Source organism: Biomphalaria glabrata, chromosome 10 (assembly GCF_947242115.1).
Source record: "Biomphalaria glabrata chromosome 10, xgBioGlab47.1, whole genome shotgun sequence".
Classification (NCBI taxonomy): Eukaryota; Metazoa; Mollusca; class Gastropoda; family Planorbidae; genus Biomphalaria; species Biomphalaria glabrata.
The window spans coordinates 17974602-18001765 of NC_074720.1; the positions used below are offsets into that span (position 1 = coordinate 17974602).

Here is a 27164-nt window from a genome sequence, read left to right on the forward strand (position 1 = left end):
TTTAGTAGACAAGAGACAGTAGAGATCCAGAACCTAAACATTCTGTGGTTCTAGGTGGTAATGCATGCTGCAATTTGATTCCAAGTTTTGTAAATAATCTTTTTTTTTTTTAATTTCATTATCTTGTTTTGTTCTATGTTGTTAAATTATGCAATCATCTGCATATAATCAACTTTTGTTCATGAACTAATCCAATTAGATGTTCATTTAAATGTAAATTAGAAACAGAAGGGGACCTAAGACTATTCATTGCAGGATGTCTGGGTTTCCTGTTATTTGTGTTGATTCAGAGATGTTTATGATTACAATTGTCTCTATATCTATTAGGACATTCAAATACATTTAAATTTACAAAGTTTTTTTTTTTTTTTTTTAAAGAAAGCTAATTTGTAAACCTGTCAAAAGCCTTATAGAAGTCTAATAAAATTTACAAATTTTATTTTGTGCATAAGGGAATAATATTTTAAAGGAGTTTAGAGAAGAACACAAAGGTTACCGGTAATAATAGTTTGAATAATAGATAGGGGTAACTAAGGAGGTATCAACTGTTTCTACAGTAACGTTGCATAGACCTAGATTTAAATATTTATCTCCCTTTAAGATAACATCTGCTACAAGAAAAAATACCTTGTGTTATATTGATTCATATTGAAATATGAACTAAATACTTTTAATGACCATGTGTGCAGATGTCTGGGTGCTCACTTTTTTTTTTAAACTGTGCTTTCATTCTTTATTGCTTTATTGATTTTGGGTAATGTTATAATATAGGCCAGTGTCATTTTTAGAATTGTAGGATTTTTGTACATTTGTTTCCATAATTTAAATAATGTTTAAAGGGTCTTCTGTTTTGGAAAAACAATATAAAAAAAAAAACTGTTTATGTTTTTTTAAATGTCATATATTAAAAATTTTAAATGTTGGAGTATTAACGTAATTTTTCTTTAGTTTGATAGTAATTTAAACATAAATGCTTTAGTGATGAAAATTACAATAAATATGGTTGATCTGAGAGTACTTATGAGACAATGATTGTTTCAATGTCTATTTGGAGTTATTTTGATAGCATGATAGACTTTAGTTTCTTATACATTTTTACAAAGCTTATAACAACTCACTCTGTCTGTTTGTATGGTAAAAAGTTTGTACACATTATTTCTCCAACAACCAATCTCAGATTAAGCTGAAATTTTTGCACAATTATTTGTTTTACCTGACAACCTAAGAATCAATAAAAAAAAATTAACCAATTAGTTAATTAATTAGGTAATTAATTATTTTGTTTAGTACTGGTATCTTGAACTAGGGAAAGAAATCGTACTTGACAAATGTGGTGGTATAAGTTGAATTAGTCTTCCTGAGAACTCTTGAGCCAAGTGAATTTTTTTTTTATGCATTTAAAAAAACGATCTTGTAAACATTCACCAAGATACCCCCTTCTTCCCTCCCCCTTTCACAACTGGTCCAGACAAGTGATAGGATCATAGCGCATTGAGAAAGCTGAAAACTAAAAAAAAAACAATTGATAAAAGTAGTTCTAATCACACAGATGTATTATATCTAGGTCAATCATGCATATAAATGACATGACTGATCCAAACTCATTGATACAACTACACTTTATATAAGCTTTGTTTTGGTTTTTAAAGTATATTTTTTTAATGTTTTTCTTGCCTAGAACACAAACACTTTAATGTAACACTGATGTTTGAGTTATTGACTATGAAGTGTTAACATCATGCCTATGTTTAAATAAAGCAGATGACAGTACATCTGTTGCTGGTAGACTCTTGCTCCTTTGTTTTTCAAATGGGCTAGATATGGACTCTTTTGACTTTCCAATTTGGATTATCCAAAATCAATTGAATTCTGCTTGATAGCATGCATTTTTGAACCATTCAGTTTATAGCTAGAAATATATAGGCTTCAACGTTTTAAGCAAAACAAAATGATCAAAAACCATAAAAAAAAATAGCTTCATCCCGAATCAAAAGTTGCAAAAATGCTCTCTATGCTCACATTATTGAACTTGTTTGAATCCCTTGAAACTACAGTATGTTATGTTATGAACCTAAATTTGTTTTCTTTTGCTTATTCTATAGAGTTCCAAACTCTAAAATCTGGGAGAAGGAAGGCTGGAGTGTCAAATTTTTGCTTCAAATTACTTAATGAAATCACAAGAATGCTTGAGTAAAAAGGGAAATGCTTCTTAACTCACATGATGAGATGTACCTTAACATCTTAACTCTAATCCATCACACACCACAATACAATCTCAGCCTTTCAACATTCATGATGCTTTTAAAATTAGCTGAGATTTTTCTCATTTATCAATGTGTTGCTAAAAAATGCAAAGTTTAGAAATGATTGAATAATAATTGAAAAACTTTATGTTAATTATTGTATTTCTTTTCAATAATGTCATAAAACGTTTTTTTTTTAACTAGTAAGATGATTGAAAAGCATATTATTTCCTTTGGAAGAAATTATTAACATGATTGAAAAGCATTATTTACTTTTTAACAAACAAAAACCTTACAACTAATCACCACAATGTGGGTTAGGATCCTGTGAAGCAATTGACATTTTTAAAAATAAAAACTTTTTTTTTTTCAGTTTACATTTGCATGACTCCCAAAGAAAGCAGAAGTTTTGTGCATAACAAGAATTGCAGATCAGGCTGTGTGTTCACTTAGGCATATTCTGAAATGATTATATCTCTGGCTATGTCAACATCTGGAAGGGAAAATGGCCAACAACAATTGATTGAACAGTGGACTAGGATTTGTTTTATTGTGACTACAATTTGTGGAGGGCATTGGTGATTTAAAATATTCTTGGATTTCATTTTTTTCGAGCAACAGATGTGTTGCTTCCTTTAAAAGAAAGTTTTGGTGTTATTGACCAAAGACTGTTTTCTTAAACTGATAAGGTAAGTATAAGTTTATCATTACAAATAACTACAGGAGAGAATGACAGTCTGCGTAGCAATGGTCTTGGAGCTTTTCTCCAATGCTGTCTGTTGGGGCAATTATCAAAGTGTGGGCAGAATTAACTAACAATTATACAGGTGTGTCTATATAGGACTTTACTCTTTTCAAAAATTGGTTTCATGATTTAAACTGAATTAGAAATAAGCAGAAATCATGATAAAAAGCTGACAAAGATTTTATTTTTTTTAACAATAACTAAGCCATATCTGATCTTCCTTTTACTTTCTGATATTGTACAATGTTTTAAAAAAATGTTTTTGAAGAGGTTTGTAAGTTTTAGCCATAAGGAATTTGTTTTTCTGTACATTATTGCTCATTTTCGTTGTGATCTTTCAAATCCAAGATGTCTAGCACAAAACTATCTTTAGGAAACAAGAGTCATTTACTTCTTAGAGTTGCTTGTGACTGACCTCAAGAGGCTTGATTTATTTGTTGACTGACCTGTGGGTCTGTGACTGATGCTTTATCTTTATACATGTGTGACATCTTTTAGTATACTGATTGCAGTTAACTGATAAGTTTATCTCTTGTTAGTTTAAACTTTGTGTGTGTGTATTTAATGTGTTCTGTTGTTCTATCCATTTTGTTTATTTTTTTGTCCTTTTCCCCTGTTACATCTTTTGTGGATCAGTAACAAAGTTTTCTCTAAGTTGTACATCTGTTAGCGCTCTGTTAGTTGTTGTATATCTCTGGAATCTTGAGACAGTACTATCAGAGAGAAAGAGAGGGCAAGGGATAGATGGGAGGGACAGAGAAGGAGCTGAGTGTGTCTCTGTGCCTGAAACTGGAAGTCAGGAGCAGACATAAATCTTTGGCAGGAAAAACAATTACATTGTTCAACTTACTAGATCCACATCTACGCCTAGGCTAGTATGCATCAAAGTTTAGACCTAAGAATGTATCAATGTGTAGATCTAAGTATACATCAATGTGTAGACCTAAGTATACATCAATGTGTAGACCTAAGTATACATCAATGTGTAGACCTAAGTATACATCAATGTGTAGACCTAAGTATACATCAATGTGTAGACCTAAGGATGCGTCATTGACTTCCTATAATCCAAACAGAGATAGTGTATCAATAAGAATGGAAATATCTTCGAAACCTAGGAGCACAGATGTTCATTTGAAACTAAACTTGTAAATAACATTGAGACAGGGGCAAGTAATTCCCATCCCTAGTAAATCATGCGATTTTGAGTTTGAATCTTTGATCTTTATTAATCTTTGTTTAGCCACGCTTTCTATTCATCTCTAGGCCTACCTTTATTGAATATATTCTCTACTTCAATCTATGCTCTGTATAAATGAATTCTTTGTTTTAGTAGATTATGTATACAAATCTATGCTTTATTTATTCTCTATAGTAGTTTATGTTTTTATACTAACATACATCCATCAATGCTTTACAACTTTATATATCAATCAATTCCCTTACTACAGTGGTCTGTGCTTTATGCCATAAAGTAAAGTTCCCCTTTCAGACCTTGTGGTCTATAGGGCAGATGATGTAAAGGTCATCTGGTTCTGTGGTATACTGTTAAAGAGGGTGTCATGTGGACAGCACAACGATCAACCGCGAGCTGGGTGGTCTCAGAGGCGCCCGAAGATCCCGAAATAAAAAAAACAAAAACAGTCTTCACCAGGACTCGAACCCCGGACCCCGGTTCGGAAGCCAAGCGCTTTATCGCCCAACCACCGCGCCTCCTATGCTTTATACCATGCTCTCTAGGAAAGATTTCTACCATTCCCTCACACACTCACACATTTAACATGACTAGAAGTGTGTGTGTGTGTGCCTACACCCATTCGAATGTAGATCTTTGTAGAGCTACTTGTAAACTTGTGCTGTCCTTAGTTTTTATCTAATTTGTTTCTCTGGTATGTCACACCGTCAAGTCACGTGACATGCTCCTCTTGTGGGACTTTAGTGTCTGGAGAACAGGTTATACAGCTCCTGTTCTATTATGCATAGCTACTATATCCCTGCCTAAAAACATGCCAGATAGAATATTTCCGTCCTTTAGAAATCGTTAACATTTCTTTTTGACCGCATCATACCTACACGCCAGCTGTCATTAGTGGTAGACTTATTTAAAATAAACACAAACATTAGGGTACTGTGTTGTTTTGTGGTTTTATACTATTTATCTGGACTCCTGCGGTGGGACTTTTTTTTTCTTTACAATACCTTACCATCAAGTTGTAGTTGCGTTATACGTAGAAGTGCGTTACCGTGACATCCTTTGTTTGTATAAACATCAGCAAGAAATAGAAGGCTGTTCATTTTTAGTGTCCACAATTCTAATTTCTAAATCTGTTGCTTCATCTGCGATTGATGTTTAGTTTTAGTAGCAATGGATTATGATGTTATTTTATTTAGTTATTGGCAACCATGGACATGTTCTATTACGAGACAACTTCATCGAAAAGATGTAGGTGCTGCTGCAGGTCACACACTGACATTGCACTACACAAGATAGAAACAACAGCAATGTCGGCCTAGTGTCAGGCTGCCCTTGTCAAATCTGAAAATCACTCAAGCGACGATCGCCGCGGGCATCCCCCTGTCTTCTCCCACCCACCCTCCACCCCCAGCTTATGTCTCGATGAGATGAAGATGTCACTTTCTTGTGATTTTTTGATGTCGCGGTGTTAATTTTATGCCACATGTGACATTTAGGATTTGCGCCTTGTTGAAACAATTTATTATTCAGATTTTGTGTCAAGTTGAAAGTAAAAAGTGATGGGGGGTGGGGAGGTTAATCACATTCATTAATCACATTCATTAATCACATTCATTAATCACTTTATACAATAATACGATTGAAAGAGAGTTAAACAAGCGAATTATAAAACATTCTTTAAAAAAAAAACAAAGCCTATCTCAGGGGAAGAACTCCTAACTTATAATTATATCACTCAAGAATGTAGAAGTTAATTCCCTTTTTGATAACAAATAAAATAATTAATTACCAATACCGTAATTAATTGGTTAGTTTTGTAATTGAATCGTGTTTTGTTAGATACAATTAATAATGTTTTAACGTTTCATCTTGATCCGAAAATGAGTGTTGGAGAAATTGAGGGGACGAAACCCGACATATTTAGACATATCTGTGAATACCTAAGGATTAATTTCCCTTGTTGGTATCAACGATATAATTAATAACCAGTAATTAATTGACCAATAGGTTTATTATTTTTTTTATTGGTTCGTGTCTTGTCTACGCCAATGAATAAATGTGCAAAGTTTCAATGTGATCCGAGAACGGGTGTGGGAGAAATGAAGTGGTCAAACTTTGGACCAGACACAGGGAGCTGATAGAAGCTTTGCAAAAACAAAAAAAAGTCTTTAAGCGTCTATTTGGTTTGGTTTTGGATTTTGTGCACATCAGTACAATTCAAGCCATGGCATGCCCATAATCCTTCAAGGGTTTCTTCCCCTATCTAGGTCAAGTGCTACACAACTGAGCTATGAAAACTAAGATCCACTCACAGCTCAAATAATACAAATTTAGAAATCTAATTTAAACAAAAAAAAAGGGGGGGGGGGGCGGGGTAAGGTAGAGATGGAGCAGTCCAATGGACAGAGAACGTTGACGTAAAAGTGTGTTGGCCTTACTTATAGAATAGTTGCTTTCATTTTTTGTGTCGATTTGATTACTTCCGTCTATATATGTGTTTAGAAACCTTTCTTCGACCCCCCCCCCCTCTAACATGTGCTCTTTTTTCATGCCTCGCCCCACCTCGCCGGTACGGAAGTTAGAAGATTTAAAATAGAAGGAGGAATGGGGGGGGGGGGAGACAAAAGAGAATTAACGAGAAGTAGAAAGATGAAAAATGAGAAGAAAGAACTTGTGATAGATATGGAGAGAGAGAGAGAGAGAGAGAGAGTGAACATGTTTTAACTTAAGTAGGCCTTAGGTCAGATGTTGAAAATATGTCTGACACGGGATAAACTCGTCCATTAATGCAAACGTATTTCCAACCAGGCCAAAGGAGTCAGTGAAGTGAGTGGTGGTGTTCATTGAAAGGTAAGCATTTGGAATCAAAACATCGTTCTGTCCCTTATAGCCTTTGTGTTGTAGAGACCTACCTACTGCCATAGAGACCTGATGTTGTAAAGACCTACCTACTGTCATAGACACCTACTGTCGCAGAGTCCTGATGTTGGAGACATTTATTGCTGTAGAGACCTTCTGTTGTAAAGACCTAATGCTGCACAGACTTACTGTTACATAGTCAATCCTATTGTTATATTGTTTAACTGTTGAATTCATTGACATGAACAGGGCTGTTTGGGTGAGTTGATTGATGACATGAACAAGGCTGTTTGGATATATTTTTTTATATCTTATCATGGCTGTTTGAGTTCGTTGATGACACAGGAACAGGGCTGCTTGGGGTGAGTTCGTTGATAACATATAAACAGGGCTGCTTGGGGGAGCTCGTTGATGACACATGAACAGGGCTGTTTGGGTGAGTTAGTTGATAACATATAAACAGGGCTGTTTGGGTGAGTTCGTTGATGACATATGAACAGGGCTGCTTGGGGGATCTCGTTGATGACATAGGAACAGGACTGTTTGGGTGAGTTCGTTGATGGCATATAAACAGGGCTGTTTAGATGACCGTGAGTTCGTTGATGACACAGGAAAAGGGCTGCTTGGGGGAGCTTGGTGATGACATGAACAGGGCTGCTTGGGGGATCTCGTTGATGACACAGGAAAAGGGCTGCTTGGGGCAGCTTGGTGATGAAATATGAACAGCGCTGTTTGGGTGAGTTCGTTGATGACACAGGAAAAGGGCTGCTTGGGGGAGCTCGTTGATGACATATGAACAGGGCTGTTTGGGTGAGTTCGTTGATGACACATGAACAGGGCGGTTAGGGTGATTTCGTTGATGACATTTTGACATGGCATAATACCCCACCTAAGCCTCCATTTCCCCTAGTTTTTTTTTTATCACCACTGTACCTTTAAATGTCTTAATCTGTCCCCGTGTTTACACACACACACACCCACAAATACACACGCGTGCTTCATTCCGACTGCCACCCACCCTTTCTAAGGTGCAAAGAAATGTGTCAGCTACAAGGTATTGGTCTTTGTAAGGCCGCACACACCAGCACTAATGAAGGACATATCTTGTTACAGCCCTTCCCTCCCACCCAGCCACGTCACCATGTTTAGGGCATACCCCTTGTTCTATAAATCAGAAGCAGGCGACACACCCCGCCTTAAGATACCTACTGTAGATCTGGAAACTACAAATAATGACCGAACCTTGATGTGTAGTGTTGTTATGAACTTATGATCAATGTGGGTTTCGGTATTGCAATTGAATGGGCCTCTGCTAGAATCTAGATGTCAGGTAATAGTTAAAAATCGGTATGCTCGTTCGATGGCCTCCCCCCCCCCCCCCCCCGACAGAGCCTCTCAGTCAGGCACTCGAACTTATCATATGAATAATGAATATAAGGATACAGTTGAACTGTTAACACGTTGTGTGAATGCATAATGAATGAATACATGATATTATGTCGAGATATAATACCATTATAATATAATAACAATATTTGCAACAATATGCAGTTTAATAGATAACAGTAAACCCATAGCATTGCGGTACGAAACGCCACTGCGGTACCTACATATCGACCAATACTGACCCAAACTGCATCGAATCTCATCCATGTTTTAGTCACTAGTTCAAACTAGTTCCTAACTGGCCCCCCCCCCCTCAACTGGTTACACGCTGTAAACCACAGCTACACCACGACCAGGGAAAACAAGAGGACAACAACGTACACCCACAAAACGTGGACGAGACACAAAGGTACGCACCAACACTAGAAAACAAAACAAATTTAGTATCAGTGGGAAACGTGGTCGAGATGCCAAATACGCTTGCACTTGATGACTAACTATGAATGGGGCTCGAGGTTCGACACCCGATTCGAGCAGAGTTGTGTTTACTGAGCGTCTAACCTTCTCCCAGATACCCCATCCACCCAGTGGTCCACAAATGAGATTGGACCAAAGCGCTCTGAGCATGCTATAAGCATGAAAGTAGCGCTATATAAAAGTCATAAAATGTATTTATCATTACGCTGATTTGAACCTAGCAGTTGAACGGTGAACCTATAGCCCTGGTGGCCCCTGGGAACTATATTTTGTGAACCGAATGTCAATGAACCAGTTGTTTATGGACCGTAGTAGAACGTAGATCGAGTAGTTTATTCGTAAATATTCTGATATAATGAATAATGCCGGCGTTTGACATTTAAAGACACTCATTTTTTATATAAATATTTTATTTCTGAGAACGTAAATAGATTTCTCCGACCAGGGCAGGTGCTACCAGGCCTCTATTTATCCGCCATATTTAATTGACACTTTTCTCTTAATTATGCATACAAATTATGTACCCTGTTCTGTCATTCTATATGTAACATTTATGTTTATTAGTAGCCTCCAAGGAGGTCACAGTTTATTGCTATTCTGTCCATTACAATGATTCGATCCCTCCCTCCACTGTGACTGAGGTCGGTGAAATGTAAAACCTGTTTGTGAGTGCAGTAAAGTGTGGCAAGAGATTTTTTACCTTCATGTAAGTGTGGTTTTACCTTCATGTAAATTTGGTTTTACCTTCATGTAAGTGTAGTTTTACCTTCATGTAAGTGTAGTTTTACCTTCATGTAAGTGTAGTTTTACCTTCATGTAATTGTGGTTTTACCTTCATGTAAGTGTAGTTTTACCTTCATGTAAGTGTAGTTTTACCTTCATGTAAGTGTAGTTTTACCTTCATGTAAGTGTGGTTTTACCTTCATGTAAGTGTAGTTTTACCTTCATGTAAGTGTGGTTTTACCTTCATGTAAGTGTAGTTTTACCTTCATGTAAGTGTGGTTTTACATTCATGTAAGTGTGGTTTTACCTTCATGTAAGTGTGGTTTTATCTTCATCATCTCAGATGTTCTAGAGCCCTAGAAGTTGAATTGAGCTGTATGGCGCTGGTTTCATGCTACTATGATGCAAGTAAAGATTAACAATAAGTTGCTGTTGTTGTTGTTTTTTTTGTTTTGTTTACAACTTTCAGCCTCGTGTTTGTTACAAAATTCATTTAGTAATCTATGTCCTATTCAAACTAATGGAGAGGTGTATCTATGGCGGATAACTAGAAATAGATGGCTGGTGTATCCCGTGTACAGACCTTTGGAAGTGTTCATCAGCTATGTCATTGAATCATTATTGAGTTTATATAGCGCTGTTAACATACATAATGTAGGCTCGTGGCGCAATGGTAACATAACATACATAATGTAGGCTCGTGGCGCAATGGTAACATAACATACATAATGTAGGCTCGTGGCGCAATGGTAACATAACATACATAATGTAGGCTCGTGGCGCAATGGTAACATAACATACATAATGTAGGCTCGTGGCGCAATGGTAACATAACATACATAATGTAGGCTCGTGGCGCAATGGTAACATAACATACATAATGTAGGCTCGTGGCGCAATGGTAACATAACAAACATAATGTAGGCTCTTGGTGCAATAGTAACATAACAAACATAATGTAGGCTCGTGGCGCAATAGTAACATAACATACATAATGTAGGCTTTTGGCGCAATAGTAACATAACATACATAATGTAGGCTCGTGGCGCAATAGTAACATAACATACATAATGTAGACTCTTGGTGCAATCATAACATACATAATGTAGGCTCGTGGCGCAATAGTAACATAACATACATAATGTAGGCTTGTGGCGCAATGGTAACATAACATACATAATGTAGGCTCGTGGCACAATGGTAACATAACATACATAATGTAGGCTCGTGGCGCAATGGTAACATAACAAACATAATGTAGGCTCTTGGTGCAATGGTAACATAACATACATAATGTAGGCTTGTGGCGCAATGGTAACATAACAAACATAATGTAGGCTCTTGGTGCAATGGTAACATAACAAACATAATGTAGGCTCTTGGTGCAACGGTAACATAACATATATAATGTAGGCTCGTGGCGCAATGGTAACATAACAAACATAATGTAGGCTCTTGGTGCAATGGTAACATAACATACATAATGTAGGCTCGTGGCACAATGGTAACATAACATACATAATGTAGGCTCGTGGCGCAATGGTAACATAACAAACATAATGTAGGCTCTTGGTGCAATGGTAACATAACATACATAATGTAGGCTCGTGGCGCAATGGTAACATAACATACATAATGTAGGCTCGTGGAGCAATAGTAACATAACATACATAATGTAGGCTTGTGGCGCAATAGTAACATAACATACATAATGTAGGCTTGTGGCGCAATAGTAACATAACAAACATAATGTAGGCTTGTGGCGCAATGATAACATAACATACATAATGTAGGCTTGTGGCGCAATGGTAACATAACATACATAATGTAGGCTCGTGGCGCAATAGTAACATAACATACATAATGTAGGCTCTTGGTGCAATGGTAACATAACAAACATAATGTAGGCTCTTGGTGCAATAGTAACATAACAAACATAATGTAGGCTCGTGGCGCAATAGTAACATAACATACATAATGTAGGCTCGTGGTGCAATAGTAACATAACATACATAATGTAGGCTCTTGGTGCAATAGTAACATAACAAACATAATGTAGGCTTGTGGCGCAATAGTAACATAACAAACATAATGTAGGCTTGTGGCGCAATGATAACATAACATACATAATGTAGGCTCGTGGCGCAATGGTAACATAACATACATAATGTAGGCTCGTGGCGCAATGGTAACATAACATACATAATGTAGGCTCGTGGCGCAATGGTAACATAACATACATAATGTAGGCTCGTGGCGCAATGGTAACATAACAAACATAATGTAGGCTCTTGGTGCAATAGTAACATAACAAACATAATGTAGGCTCGTGGCGCAATAGTAACATAACATACATAATGTAGGCTCGTGGTGCAATAGTAACATAACATACATAATGTAGGCTCTTGGTGCAATAGTAACATAACAAACATAATGTAGGCTTGTGGCGCAATAGTAACATAACAAACATAATGTAGGCTTGTGGCGCAATGATAACATAACATACATAATGTAGGCTTGTGGCGCAATGGTAACATAACAAACATAATGTAGACTCTTGGTGCAATGATAACATAACATACATAATGTAGGCTTGTGGCGCAATAGTAACATAACATACATAATGTAGGCTCTTGGCGCAATGGTAACATAACATACATAATGTAGGCTCGTGGCGCAATGGTAACATAACAAACATAATGTAGGCTCTTGGTGCAATGGTAACATAACATACATAATGTAGGCTCGTGGCGCAATGGTAACATTACAAACATAATGTAGGCTCTTGGTGCAATGGTAACATAACATACATAATGTAGGCTCTTGGTGCAATGGTAACATAACATACATAATGTAGGCTCTTGGTGCAACGGTAACATAACATACATAATGTAGGCTCGTGGCGCAATGGTAACATAACATACATAATGTAGGCTCGTGGTGCAATAGTAACATAACATACATAATGTAGGCTCTTGGTGCAATAGTAACATAACAAACATAATGTAGGCTTGTGGCGCAATAGTAACATAACAAACATAATGTAGGCTTGTGGCGCAATGATAACATAACATACATAATGTAGGCTTGTGGCGCAATGGTAACATAACAAACATAATGTAGACTCTTGGTGCAATGATAACATAACATACATAATGTAGGCTTGTGGCGCAATAGTAACATAACATACATAATGTAGGCTCTTGGCGCAATGGTAACATAACATACATAATGTAGGCTCGTGGCGCAATGGTAACATAACAAACATAATGTAGGCTCTTGGTGCAATGGTAACATAACATACATAATGTAGGCTCGTGGCGCAATGGTAACATTACAAACATAATGTAGGCTCTTGGTGCAATGGTAACATAACATACATAATGTAGGCTCTTGGTGCAATGGTAACATAACATACATAATGTAGGCTCTTGGTGCAACGGTAACATAACATACATAATGTAGGCTCGTGGCGCAATGGTAACATAACATACATAATGTAGGCTCGTGGCACAATGGTAACATAACATACATAATGTAGGCTCGTGGCGCAATGGTAACATAACAAACATAATGTAGGTTCTTGGTGCAATGGTAACATAACATACATAATGTAGGCTCGTGGCGCAATGGTAACATAACAAACATAATGTAGGCTCTTGGTGCAATGGTAACATAACAAACATAATGTAGGCTCTTGGTGCAACGGTAACATAACATACATAATGTAGGCTCGTGGCGCAATGGTAACATAACATACATAATGTAGGCTCGTGGCACAATGGTAACATAACATACATAATGTAGGCTCGTGGCGCAATGGTAACATAACAAACATAATGTAGGCTCTTGGTGCAATGGTAACATAACATACATAATGTAGGCTCGTGGCGCAATGGTAACATAACAAACATAATGTAGGCTCTTGGTGCAATGGTAACATAACATACATAATGTAGGCTCTTGGTGCAATGGTAACATAACATACATAATGTAGGCTCTTGGTGCAACGGTAACATAACATACATAATGTAGGCTCGTGGCGCAATGGTAACATAACAAACATAATGTAGGTTCTTGGTGCAATGGTAACATAACATACATAATGTAGGCTCGTGGCGCAATGGTAACATAACAAACATAATGTAGGCTCTTGGTGCAATGGTAACATAACAAACATAATGTAGGCTCTTGGTGCAACGGTAACATAACATACATAATGTAGGCTCGTGGCGCAATGGTAACATAACATACATAATGTAGGCTCGTGGCACAATGGTAACATAACATACATAATGTAGGCTCGTGGCGCAATGGTAACATAACAAACATAATGTAGGTTCTTTATGCAATGGTAACATAACATACATAATGTAGGCTCGTGGCGCAATGGTAACATAACAAACATAATGTAGGCTCTTGGTGCAATGGTAACATAACAAACATAATGTAGGCTCTTGGTGCAACGGTAACATAACATACATAATGTAGGCTCGTGGCGCAATGGTAACATAACATACATAATGTAGGCTCGTGGCACAATGGTAACATAACATACATAATGTAGGCTCGTGGCGCAATGGTAACATAACAAACATAATGTAGGCTCTTGGTGCAATGGTAACATAACATACATAATGTAGGCTCGTTGCACAATGGTAACATAACATACATAATGTAGGCTCGTGGCGCAATGGTAACATAACAAACATAATGTAGGCTCTTGGTGCAATGGTAACATAACATACATAATGTAGGCTCGTGGCGCAATGGTAACATAACAAACATAATGTAGGCTCTTGGTGCAATGGTAACATAACATACATAATGTAGGCTCTTGGTGCAATGGTAACATAACAAACATAATGTAGGCTCTTGGTGCAATGGTAACATAACATACATAATGTAGGCTCTTGGTGCAACGGTAACATAACAAATATAAACACGAGAATTAAAAGGAAAAGCTAATCTAAACAAGTTTTGTACCGACAGGTTCTAATGTTCTTCTTGAATGTAGTGAAACATGTTTGGTTGAGATCAATGGGGAGCGAGTTCCATACCTTTGGTCCATGGAACTCACCAAGGGACATATGGAGTGACCAGTTCGCTAAGTTACAAGGGCATTTCTTCGTTGTAGATATGAGGCTGTGGCGAGTCGATTCAGTGGAAGGCACTAGCTGTCGATCTGCATCGAACTAGATTGTCATTCTGCATCGAAGTAGATGTGTGATTCTCTCTCAGTCATTTTTTTTTCTGCCATGTGCCCTGTAGGTGGATCGTCCTGTGACTTGGCCGTAACATCTTCTCCCCCCCCCCCCTCCCGAGTCTTACTATTTTAACCATCAGGTCATCTCACTGGCGGATCCATGGGGGGCGGTAGTAGCGATATATGGAGAAATCATAGTTAGTAAACAAAATTAGTTGAATATCTATATAATATTGGCTACAAATTGATACTTGAACCTATTTTTATATTATGTCGCATCACACTCTAATCTCAAATTTTATTATTCGTAAATATAAAATGAAAAAGGGTTGTACCAGGTGGTACCCATCGGACAAACCAATACTTTTTCTTTTTGTATTTTAGTTAAGAAATTACTAATTTTTTTCAAAAATCTGTCACTAATATAATTTATATATGCTATAAATTAAATTCTTATATCGAGTCACCTCACCCCTATTCTTTAATGCCAAATGCAATCATGAGCAGCTATTATAAAAAAAGGAGCGAGGATTAATTGTTTTACTCTACCGCCCCCACCCCTTCACAGATGAAAACATGACGTTTTAAAACAGAATAGTCAAATATGGCGACAGAGTTTATGTCATTGCACATGAATTTATCATAATTATTTTAAGAAAGACTTTGTTTTGGAAAATTTAGAATTCATACCTTTTTGTCAGTATAAGAGTAACAATTGAGATGAGTTCTTTTCCTTGTCGCTTTTTCACCACCTTTACTCAATCTGCTATTTTTCTAGTTCAATAAATTTGGGACTATAACTCACAATTTGTGCTTGAATCCTAAAAATGCAGAAAATTTTGAGTAGAATCTAATTGATTCACTTCATTTCTCCTCCCACTTTTTTGTTTAGAGCGTTGAATATAGTTCTGTAACAAACCAAGTTACACACATGCAGCTAGTGAACAAAATGTATCACTTACAAATGAGCGTGTTTAAAAAAATATTATTCTTCGAATGATTTTTTTTTTCGGCGGCGATCCTTAATGCGGCGATCCTTTATCTAAATCTGAGGGGTATCTTATCTTTTCAAGGAACAGATCGGTTGTATTTGCAATGTAGTAAGGGCCTATAAATTGATATTACAATATTTTTAAGTAAAACATTATTCGAAAGGTCCTTTTTTAATTGGATGAATAATGAGATGTGGACGTCAAGAGAATACGTTTCTGCGGCGAAGAATGCGAGAAAACGCTTTTGGCGAACCCCAAAGGCAAAGGCCTCAACATGACTGGGTTTTTTTAAATATTTTTTTATATTTTCGCCGAAGTTTGAGAAACTGCTTTTTTTTTTAAATTCTCATATATATATATATATATCTCCAATGTATTCAAGTCCATGACCCAATGGTCTGTTCAAGAAGCATAGTCTGATCTTGGAGTCTCATGCTTTGAGTTATATCGATATAGTGTTGATTTGATCTATGGTTTACCAAGGCAGTGGTTTTGCATCGAGGTCACACAAAGGTTGATCGGCAGTTCTCTAACACACAAATAGAAGCATAGAAGCAGATGAATTGTACATCATCTGCCACCATAAATTGTAAGGTCTGAAAGGGGTACCTTTAGATATTACTAGCATTCCACACCGGCTACGCCCGTTGATTTTCTCCCAGGCTCTGTATCGTTTATTTAGTCGTGGATCTCTCCCATTTTGTGTTCTTCCTTCTAAGAAAGCTACGACTGTGTAATTATTTATTGTAGGCATCTAGATCGTGGTCTAACTATACATCTTATAGAGAACTCTTAAGGTCTACTTCTAGATCTAGATGTATTCTATATTAGATTTACGTAAAATAAATATAAGCAAAGCTTGGATATTCTGTCAATAAACTGAAAGCAACTTAAAATTTAATAAACATCTCAGTACACTACGGTTGACTATGCCACGTTGTTGTTGTTTTTTTAGCCAAATTTGAATTTCCCAGATAAACATCAACTGTTAATTTAAAAAAAAAAATTGAAGTATTAAAAAAAAAATTTAGATCTAAATTAATATTTGCCTCACATTCACTGTGAGAATTTGTAGGATTTTTACAATACCTCTTTTCAAGTCAGACTTAGTGATAAGTCAGTTGGTAGATCAATCAGAGCTTTTCAAAATAGATTTGAAACGGTAATCCACACCTCCCCTTCTCTTAAGCCACACCTCTCTACTTGTGTAAGACATGACACCGCCCTACTCCCTTATTTTACTCACTAACACATTGAAATTCTGGCCCAAGAGGCGACCTAGATTGAAAGATAAAGATGATTAAAAGATCAAATGGACTACCACCCCCCACCCCCGTGTCGTCTTCTACTTCTTACTGGAAAAAAAAAACCTTAACTCGTATACGCGTGACGTCATGCACTTTATCAGATGGTCAATGATTGCCACGCGGCTATGTATTGAAACAGCGGTTCTAATATCAGTTCTCTCCCTTGAGCTGATACACTCAATGATTTCTCTTGACATCGACGTTGTTTCAATAAAGATGTGTGTGACATTTACTGCTGAAACAGTGGCCTAGTAATGTATAAGTAATTGAGGGAGATTTAGTAAGTGATTGCATGAGCGTAGCCAGGATTTTTTTCGGGGTAAGGGGTTCCCCCCCCCCCCGAAAAAAATGTGTGTGCTTGGGTGTATGTACATAATTAATCCCTTCCTTCTTTCGGAAGACGTTTATTGTAGCCTAGAATAGGTTCTTCCTGGAGTTGGAATATTGTAGACTCCCCGCCATTGCCAGCAAAGGGGTCTGGGGGAGCGCGGGGCGAAGCCAAGCACTATATCCTGTATCAAAAACCAACAAAATGCATATTCTAAGGTATCTACAGTGCATAATCCTGCTATTACTGTCACAACCTTACTAAGGGGTCGACTCCCAGTTCGGCATAGGATTTCCTTGATTGAGACCCGATCTCTATAACTGACTCGTAAAATCCGTCTTAGCCATCTTTGTTGAGACACATTTTGACTTTTTCAATTTCGGCAGATGACTTTTCACTGCACTTTATTAGTGCAGGCCAGCCACTGGTAGAAATGTGTAACCTCTATGGCTACGCGCTTGGAATTAGGTGACTGTAAGTTTGCTGTAGATTTTATATCAAAAAGGTCAAAATCATGTCGAGAAGGGTTGAACTAAAAAATCTGGGGAGGTTTATTTTATTTTTTTTTAAATTCAAAACCCCATTAGAATTTGGTGACTGTAGTTTGCTTTAGAATAAAATTGAAGAGAGAGGTTTTCAACCTCAAAACTTTCTGTATGGGGGTATTTAAACTCAAAACCTTCTGGAGGGGTTTTAAACTTTAAAAAAAAAAAACTCTTCAGGAGAGGGTTTAAACTCAACCCCCCCCCTTGACTTGGCGACGCTCATAGAATTTTGAGTGTGTAATTTTCTTTTTTTATATTGAAGAGGTATTTTTTAGCTTCAAAAGCCGCTGAAGGGATGTTTAAACTCAAAACCCCCTATGGATACGATCATAGCATTTTAAGTGTGTAATTTGCTTTTTTTTTTATATGGAAGAGGTATTTTTTAGCTTCAAATCCCGCTGAAGAGGGGGTTTATCGCTAATTTCAGAGGGGGGTTAATAATCAAAATTTTCGTTAGCTGTGCTCTTGGAAATTGGGGATTTTCGTTTGCATTCTTTTTTTTTCGGTTTTGTTTTATAGAAGAGGGGGATTTGACTGCAAAAGCCCCTGGTAGGGGTTTTAAACTGAAAACCACCTTGGCTTCGCTGGGGCAAGTGAAGGTTTAGTATTAAAATCTCACCTAAAATAAATAGAATCAAAGCAAAAAATCAGTCACTAAATTCCGATCCGCCGGCAGGGGGGGGGGGGGTTGGACCCCCCCCCCTGGCTACGCCCATGAGTGATTGGATTCATGGGGGATTTTGTGACAGATTTTTTTTTTTTGCTTTAACTTGTCAAGGGGGGGTTTGAGTTTAAAATCCCCCTCCAGGTGGTTTGAAAACCACCTCTTCAGTATAAAATTAAAGCAAACTACAGTCACAAAACTCTATGAGGTGTCATCAGGGACGTGACACTTATTACATGATGCGCAATCCTAACTTGCGTTATTTGACAGTGGTCAGAAGGTCATCATGGGGCCCAATAGCCATTGTGATCCTGTTTTGTATTTTTTCTTTATGGATCCTCCAGGTGATAAGTGCTGTCCTGTTGTGTTTATCTATTTATGGATCCTCCAGGTGATAAGTGCTGTCCTGTTGTGTTTATCTATTTATGGATCCTCCAGGTGATAAGTGCTGTCCTGTTGTGTTTATCTATTTATGGATCCTCCAGGTGATAAGTGCTGTCCTGTTGTGTTTATCTATTTATGGATCCTCCAGGTGATAAGTGCTGTCCTGTTGTGTTTATCTATTTATGGATCCTCCAGGTGATAAGTGCTGTCCTGTTGTGTTTATCTATTTATGGATCCTCCAGGTGATAAGTGCTGTCCTGTTGTGTTTATCTATTTATGGATCCTCCAGGTGATAAGTGTTGTCCTGTTGTGTTTATCTATTTATGGATCCTCCAGGTGATAAGTGCTGTCCTGTTGTGTTTATCTATTTATGGATCCTCCAGGTGATAAGTGTTGTCCTGTTGTGTTTATCTATTTATGGATCCTCCAGGTGATAAGTGCTGTCCTGTTATGTTTATCTATTTATGGATCCTCCAGGTGATAAGTGCTGTCCTGTTGTGTTTATCTATTTATGGATCCTCCAGGTGAGTTTTGTGACCCAATCCAATACTAGAAGGAACAGGAGTGAAGATATTCCTGTTTGACTTCTGTTGTGACTGGAAATTCCTCTGACAGCTTGCCACAGTGGGTTACTTGGCAGGTGAAACTATCATAAAGGTTTTTGATTATGGTTACTATTTTATTTGGGATCCCATAATGTCTCATTACAGACCAGATAGATTCTCTGTCGACACTATCAAAAGCTTTTTCAAATTCGACAAATGTTGCATAGAGAGGAGATTGCCATTCGATTGGTGCAAAATGGTCTGATACTAACTAATGCCCATGGGCTGACTTAAACAGCTCTTAACAACTTCCTGATATAACATATTAACTCTACGTAACCTGTTAATTCTACATAACCTGTTAACTCTACGTAACCTGTTAACTCTATGTAACCTGTTAACTCTACGTAACCTGTTAATTCTACGTAACCTGTTAATTCTACATAACCTGTTAACTCTACATAGCCTGTTAATTCTACATAACCTGTTAACTCTACGTAACCTGTTAACTCTACATAACCTGTTAACTCTACGTAACCTGTTAATTCTACATAACCTGTTAACTCTACGTAACCTGTTAACTCTACGTAACCTGTTAACTCTACGTAACCTGTTAATTCTACATAGCCTGTTAATTCTACATAACCTGTTAACTCTACGTAACCTGTTAACTCTACATAACCTGTTAACTCTACGTAACCTGTTAATTCTACATAACCTGTTAATTCTACATAACCTGTTAATTCTACATAACCTGTTAACTCTACGTAACCTGTTAACTCTACATAGCCTGTTAATTCTACATAACCTGTTAACTCTACGTAACCTGTTAACTCTATATAGCCTTTTGAATACTAATGACTTTGATTCTACCGTTCTACATTATCTCCACTACGCCTACAACAACAGTCCCGCAGTAACGTATGATGCTCATTGTTGTCGTTTTGTAAAAGTCCAATCAGTATATAAGTGAACTAGTGTACTTTCATTGTGTGAATTTGTGTCTAGAGAATTGGGCAGAACATTTGTGTCTAGAGAATTGGGCAGAACATTTGTGTCTAGAGAATTGGGCAGAACATTTGTGTCTAGAGAATTGGGCAGAACATTTGTGTCTAGAGAATTGGGCAGAACATTTGTCTTCCCAATGTCAAGAGAAACGTTACAAGACTTGAAGCTTATTTCCTTCCATCTGTTGAGTTTCACATTTGCTACTTGTTCAAGTCGACAAACTTTCCCATTTGTTTACTTGACCTCACTTCAATGTGTAGAATGTGTTTTATATCGATCAACAAACTTGATGTTGACTTGAGGTCTACCTCAAAACTTTCTGTAGTAAGTTAATATACAGCAGCTTCGTTGACCATCAAAAAACAAACCAGAATAAGTTGGCACAATGATTTTTAAAAAGGTCAAATGTCAAAGTTGCTATTGACAACTAATAAACATGCCCACAAGTCTTTCATCTGATTTCTAACAGTGGGTCTCTATTTGCTTGACAGTTTTAGTTCCACGTGTGTGCATTATTGTTTAGACCCTAGAGAGAGACTCATTAATAGCAAAGAAGAAACAAAAAAAAACCTAGCGCGCATTAAAGCGGACACAACTATCGATCCATTCACGGTCAGGTGAGGACAAAAGAGTGCCACTCAAAGTACTGGTGTAGAACTGTAGCGGAATGAAACTTTGTTCTTTTCTATGTATGAAACTTTGAATTCTAGGGGTGGGGAGAGGAGTCCTAATGTATCTGCAAGGCTGCTGCTTTACTAAGATGTCATTAACACTCTGGCTTGAAGCATCAACACTTGTCCTGGTAAATAGCGTTTAGCTGGCACCTAATGCCCAGTTCTGTTTAGACCCGTGGCCGGGGGGGGGGGGAATGCATCGTAAGATATATTGGGCTCTTTTTAAATGTTTCTTTTAAATATATCTTACGCTGACGAGTAACAATGGTGTCACCTAGCCACCTCAACAACTATCCACCATTACTTTGAGGGCGTCCTAAAACTTTCTAAATGCGACTCTTTACCGGGATTCGAACTCAATGCCTCGATTCGGAATCTCAGTTGCTTTTATTCTCAGCCATCAGGCCCATGAGATAAATTGTGTTCTTTAAAAGTTTTGTTGAAAACAAAGTGAGTAGAATATTCTACCAATGCTTATAACGGGTCAGTTTAAAGCTTGGGATATACATTAGACTTTCTCTAAAAGTTTTGCATTAGATCTAGTTCTTCATTTGAAACTTGTCATTGTTCCTCTCTTTAGAGATCCTCTAGGTGATAAGTGCTGTCCTGTTGTGTTTTTCTCGTTATGGATCTTCTAGGTGATAAGCGCTGTCCTGCTGTGTTTTTCTCTTTACGGATCCTCTAGGTGATAAGTGATGTCCTGTTGTGTTTTTCTCTTTACGGATCCTCTAGGTGATACGTGATGTACTGTTGTGTTTTTCTCTTTACGGATCCTCTAGGTCAGGGGTCGGCAACCTTTTGAGTCAAAAGAGCCAAAAATTGCAATTAACCAAATTTTAAAGTTTTTAAAGAGCCACAATTTTTTTTCTTGCCAAAAAAAATAGTACTCACACAATTAAGTTTTTAATTTAACAAAAACGAATATATTAATTATATATACGTGTTTTTCCACACCAAATAAGATAATATATATATGGTTTTATTTGATAATTATTTTTTCCTTCGGTAACAACCAAAGCAGTTAAACATTTACTTACAACACTAACTTGTACTTCAATAACAAACAATTGAGAAAATTCAATGGGAGGTTGGCTTTGCATAGTTTTAGAAAGTTTGGATACATTTGGCTCATAATTTGTTTTTAGTTTCAAACACGAGTCTAAATTTTCGTTTGTTAGTTGACTTCTTACTGTACTTTTATTTATATATGAATATAACACTTGCTAGCACGAGTATGTCGATCCGGAGATAATCAGTACGTCAAATGCCAACTTTACCTCACTGTAGCATTCTGGAAGACTATTCCATGCGTCGAATATAGGCTAAGTGCCTCAACTGGAGACATTTCTTTTAAAGTTGTCACATTTGTACATACATTTCTGAACCAACTTTTCCAACTTGCTTTTTGACTGTAAATTTTCAACTCAACAAAGTTTTACTTTTTAAATCGATCAATTGAATTTCTAGGGATCCAGTATCAATTCCAAAAGGCTCAATGTGGATTTCGTTACGATTTGTGTTGAGAGGATTTATTAGCAATGCTAGAATAGTTTTGTTGAACTACTCAAATCTGTCAAGAAATTCATCTATGATTTTTTTTTATAACTGTGCTGAAGTAATTTGTGTCAATAGTTGCACCATTTGTCGTTCTCTTATTCAGGGTGATTAATGATTTTTTCATTTAGGAATGTATTTATTTAATTCAATCACAAAGCAAACCGCCTCAAGCCATCGCACTTCATTGTAAAGAAGGATGTCGGAATACTGTGTCTCCATCTCGTTAAAGACTTCTTTAAACTTAAACTGAAGATGATAGAGTGCTTTTGATAAGATGATATTTACCATCCTGATTATCAAATTTATAACCTGAACTATTTCGGCCATAAATATTTGGGCGCAAAGCGCTTCTTGGTGTATGTGGAATGTAAGAATTTGGTGGTTTATTTGACTCGAAGAATCGTAGTCGCTCCTTAATTTTTCCTGTCATACTTCTGGCTCCATCAGTTGCTGTTTAAACGATTTTATTTAACTCGATCTTATTGTCTTCAAGGCATTTCTGCACGGCATTTGCTCTATCTTCCCCTCTAGTTTGTCATGAGAGTAGCAATCCTGGAAGATCTTCTTTAGGACCTTAAGAGAAGACATTTACCAGACAAAATGGGCAACTTGTGCCGTGCCTTTTATGCCGCAAGACTAGCAAGTGATAAGGCAGAAGAAAGTTGAATATCTTCCATCTGGAAATATGTTACATTTGAAGATATTTTAGCTATTCTATCTTGTACTGTTTTAGCGGATAGTGGCAAATCTTTCGGATTTTTTTTCCCCAAGGTTTCTGTTTTTTTTTTTTAAACCACGAAACAGTTCTTCAGACGCACTTAGGAAGCAGTCTTTGACATACTCACCATCTGAAAATGGTTTGCCTTTTTGGGCAATTTCAATTGGTACCGCAAAGCTTGCCAGATTAGCATTACTTGTAGATTGCTTCTAACTTTGAAAAGATCATTGGCTTCTAACTCATTTACTTGAAACAACAAACTATACGTCACAGTCAAAGCACGTAGTGAAGATGTCGTTTCGTCTTTCGTCGAAAGCAAATTAAAACCTACATAGAAACACCCAACGACGGCGTCATTTGAGAGCTTCCGACGACTAACGACACTGACGACGCGTGTAATGGGGGGTGTTATAAGGCTGAGAGATAGAATCGGTGCCTATTCTTCGTTTCGATAAAATAAATAATATTTGCGTATGGAACTAAAGAGCCGCAGCTTCACATCCAAAGAGCCGCATGTGGCTCGCGAGCCGCAGGTTGCCGACCCCGGCTCTAGGTGATAAGTGATGTCCTGTTGTGTTTTTCTCTTTACGGATCCTCTAGGTGATAAGTGATGTCATGTTGTGTTTTTCTCTTTACGGATCCTCTAGGTGATAAGTGCTGTCCTGTTGTGTTTTTCTCTTTACGGATCCTCTAGGTGATAAGTGATGTCCTGTTGTGTTTTTCTCGTTATGGATCTTCTAGGTGATAAGTGCTTGTCATTGTTCCTCTCTTTAGAGATCCTCTAGGTGATAAGTGCTGTCCTGTTGTGTTTTTCTCTTTACGGATCCTCTAGGTGATAAGTGATGTCCTGTTGTGTTTTTCTCTTTACGGATCCTCTAGGTGATAAGTGCTGTCCTGTTGTGTTTTTCTCTTTAAGGATCTTCTAGGTGATAAGTGATGTCATGTTGTGTTTTTCTCTTTACGGATCCTCTAGGTGATAAGTGATGTCATGTTGTGTTTTTCTCTTTACGGATCCTCTAGGTGATAAGTGATGTCATGTTGTGTTTTTCTCTTTACGGATCCTCTAGGTGATAAGTGATGTCATGTTGTGTTTTTCTCTTTACGGATCCTCTAGGTGATAAGTGATGTCCTGTTGTGTTTTTCTCTTTAAGGATCCTCTAGGTGATAAGTGATGTCCTGTTGTGTTTTTCTCTTTACGGATCCTCTAGGTGATAAGTGATGTCCTGTTGTGTTTTTCTCTTTACGGGTCCTCTAGGTGATAAGTGATGTCATGTTGTGTTTTTCTCTTTACGGATCCTCTAGGTGATAAGTGATGTCATGTTGTGTTTTTCTCTTTACGGATCCTCTAGGTGATAAGTGATGTCCTGTTGTGTTTTTCTCTTTACGGATCCTCTAGGTGATAAGTGCTGTCCTGTTGTGTTTTTCTCTTTACGGATCCTCTAGGTGATAAGTGATGTCATGTTGTGTTTTTCTCTTTACGGATCCTCTAGGTGATAAGTGATGTCATGTTGTGTTTTTCTCTTTACGGATCCTCTAGGTGATAAGTGATGTCATGTTGTGTTTTTCTCTTTACGGATCCTCTAGGTGATAAGTGATGTCATGTTGTGTTTTTCTCTTTACGGATCCTCTAGGTGATAAGTGATGTCATGTTGTGTTTTTCTCTTTACGGATCCTCTAGGTGATAAGTGATGTTATGTTGTGTTTTTGCTTCGTTGAATCCTCCAGTTCAGTTTGGCTCTATTAAGTCTTCAGTTTGGCTCTATTAAGTGTTTAGTTTGGCTCTATTAAGTGTTCAGTTTGGCTCTATTAAGTGTTTAGTTTGGCCCTATTAAGTGTTTAGTTTGGCTCTATTAAGTGTTTAGTTTGGCTCTATTAAGTGTTTAGTTTGGCTCTATTAAGTGCTCAGTTTGGCTCTATTAAGTGTTTAGTTTGGCTCTATTAAGTCTTCAGTTTGGCTCTATTAAGTCTTCAGTTTGGCTCTATTAAGTCTTCAGTTTGGCTCTATTAAGTCTTCAGTTTGGCTCTATTAAGTGTTCAGTTTGGCTCTATTAAGTGTTCAGTTTGGCTCTATTAAGTGTTCAGTTTGGCTCTATTAAGTGTTCAGTTTGGCTCTATTAAGTGTTCAGTTTGGCTCTATTAAGTGTTCAGTTTGGCTCTATTAAGTGTTCAGTTTGGCTCTATTAAGTGTTCAGTTTGGCTCTATTAAGTCTTCAGTTTGGCTCTATTAAGTCTTCAGTTTGGCTCTATTAAGTGTTCAGTTTGGCTCTATTAAGTGTTTGTTTGGCTCTATTAAGTGCTCAGTTTGGCTCTATTAAGTGTTTAGTTTGGCTCTATTAAGTCTTCAGTTTGGCTCTATTAAGTGTTCAGTTTGGCTCTATTATGTGTTCAGTTTGGCTCTATTAAGTCTTCAGTTTGGCTCTATTAAGTGTTCAGTTTGGCTCTATTAAGTGTTCAGTTTGGCTCTATTAAGTCTTCAGTTTGGCTCTATTAAGTGTTCAGTTTGGCTCTATTAAGTGTTCAGTTTGGCTCTATTAAGTCTTCAGTTTGGCTCTATTAAGTCTTCAGTTTGGCTCTATTAAGTCTTCAGTTTGGCTCTATTAAGTCTTCAGTTTGGCTCTATTAAGTCTTCAGTTTGGCTCTATTAAGTCTTCAGTTTGGCTCTATTAAGTCTTCAGTTTGGCTCTATTAAGTGTTCAGTTTGGCTCTATTAAGTCTTCAGTTTGGCTCTATTAAGTCTTCAGTTTGGCTCTATTAAGTCTTCAGTTTGGCTCTATTAAGTCTTTAGTTTGGCTCTATTAAGTGTTTAGTTTGGCTCTATTAAGTGTTTAGTATATCTTTCTTAGTATCATAATTGACTCAAACCTAGAGACCAACATCTCCACTCGAGGTCCAGACTATGCTATCTTGCAGCCAATTTCTTTAGTCTACAATCTTATCTTATAAATTACAGACGTTTCTTCAAAAATTGAAGATAATTACGTCTTACGCTTTTCATGAGTCCACTCACAATGACTTTGTTGTAGATCTAAAAATGTATTCTCATCAGACATTTACATTTTAAACGTAACTTTCTACAAAGAAACGTTGTCCTCAAAAAATGTTTTCTTTAAAATTACAAATAAAAATATTGCAACTTGAAATTTGAGCTTATATTTCTAAAAGCTAGAACTTAACTACGACGTATTGTTTCTGTCACGCACAAGTTGGGAGACTGATTCTGACGCATTGGCCTAAATTGTGCAGATGTGCCAATAACTCAACAAAAAAAAACAAAAAAAACACTAAATTCTGTGTGTACGTGTTCTGTTGGAGTGTTGACATTTGAGAAGTGAATGTTCTTATATGAATAATGTGTAAGCCAATGGGAAGTATGATTGCAGAATTTGTTGTTTGCTCATGATCTGAACCAACTCAACGAAACGCTTTGAATTTCAGGGGGGGGGGGAGAGAATGGTGTAAACACGATATACAGACGGAAGAGATTCTAACATTTGATTTTACTGTCTGCCAAACACGAATGATTCTCTATCTCTCTAAAACACTTCCTGGACACCGCCTACACCAAAACCAAATGTAGTTCTTTCCGCCGTAGATGTAAGTCTCTAGGA

The 27164-nt window shown here is 37.1% G+C and overlaps 1 protein-coding gene across 5 annotated transcripts in view; it reads left to right on the forward strand.

The window, feature by feature from the left end:
* The window catches only part of LOC106071516 (solute carrier family 45 member 3-like), a 52516-nt gene that overhangs the window by 4150 nt on the left and 21202 nt on the right, over positions 1 to 27164 (forward strand). For 4 of the 5 annotated variants that reach the window (XM_056043018.1, XM_056043016.1, XM_056043014.1 and 1 more), the window contains one exon: positions 2617 to 2932. The gene's annotated coding sequence lies outside the window, so the exon portion shown is untranslated. Of the gene's footprint in view, positions 1 to 2616; positions 2933 to 6780; positions 7034 to 27164 lie in introns of those variants that run through there. The other variant, XM_056043019.1, reaches the window with a different exon arrangement.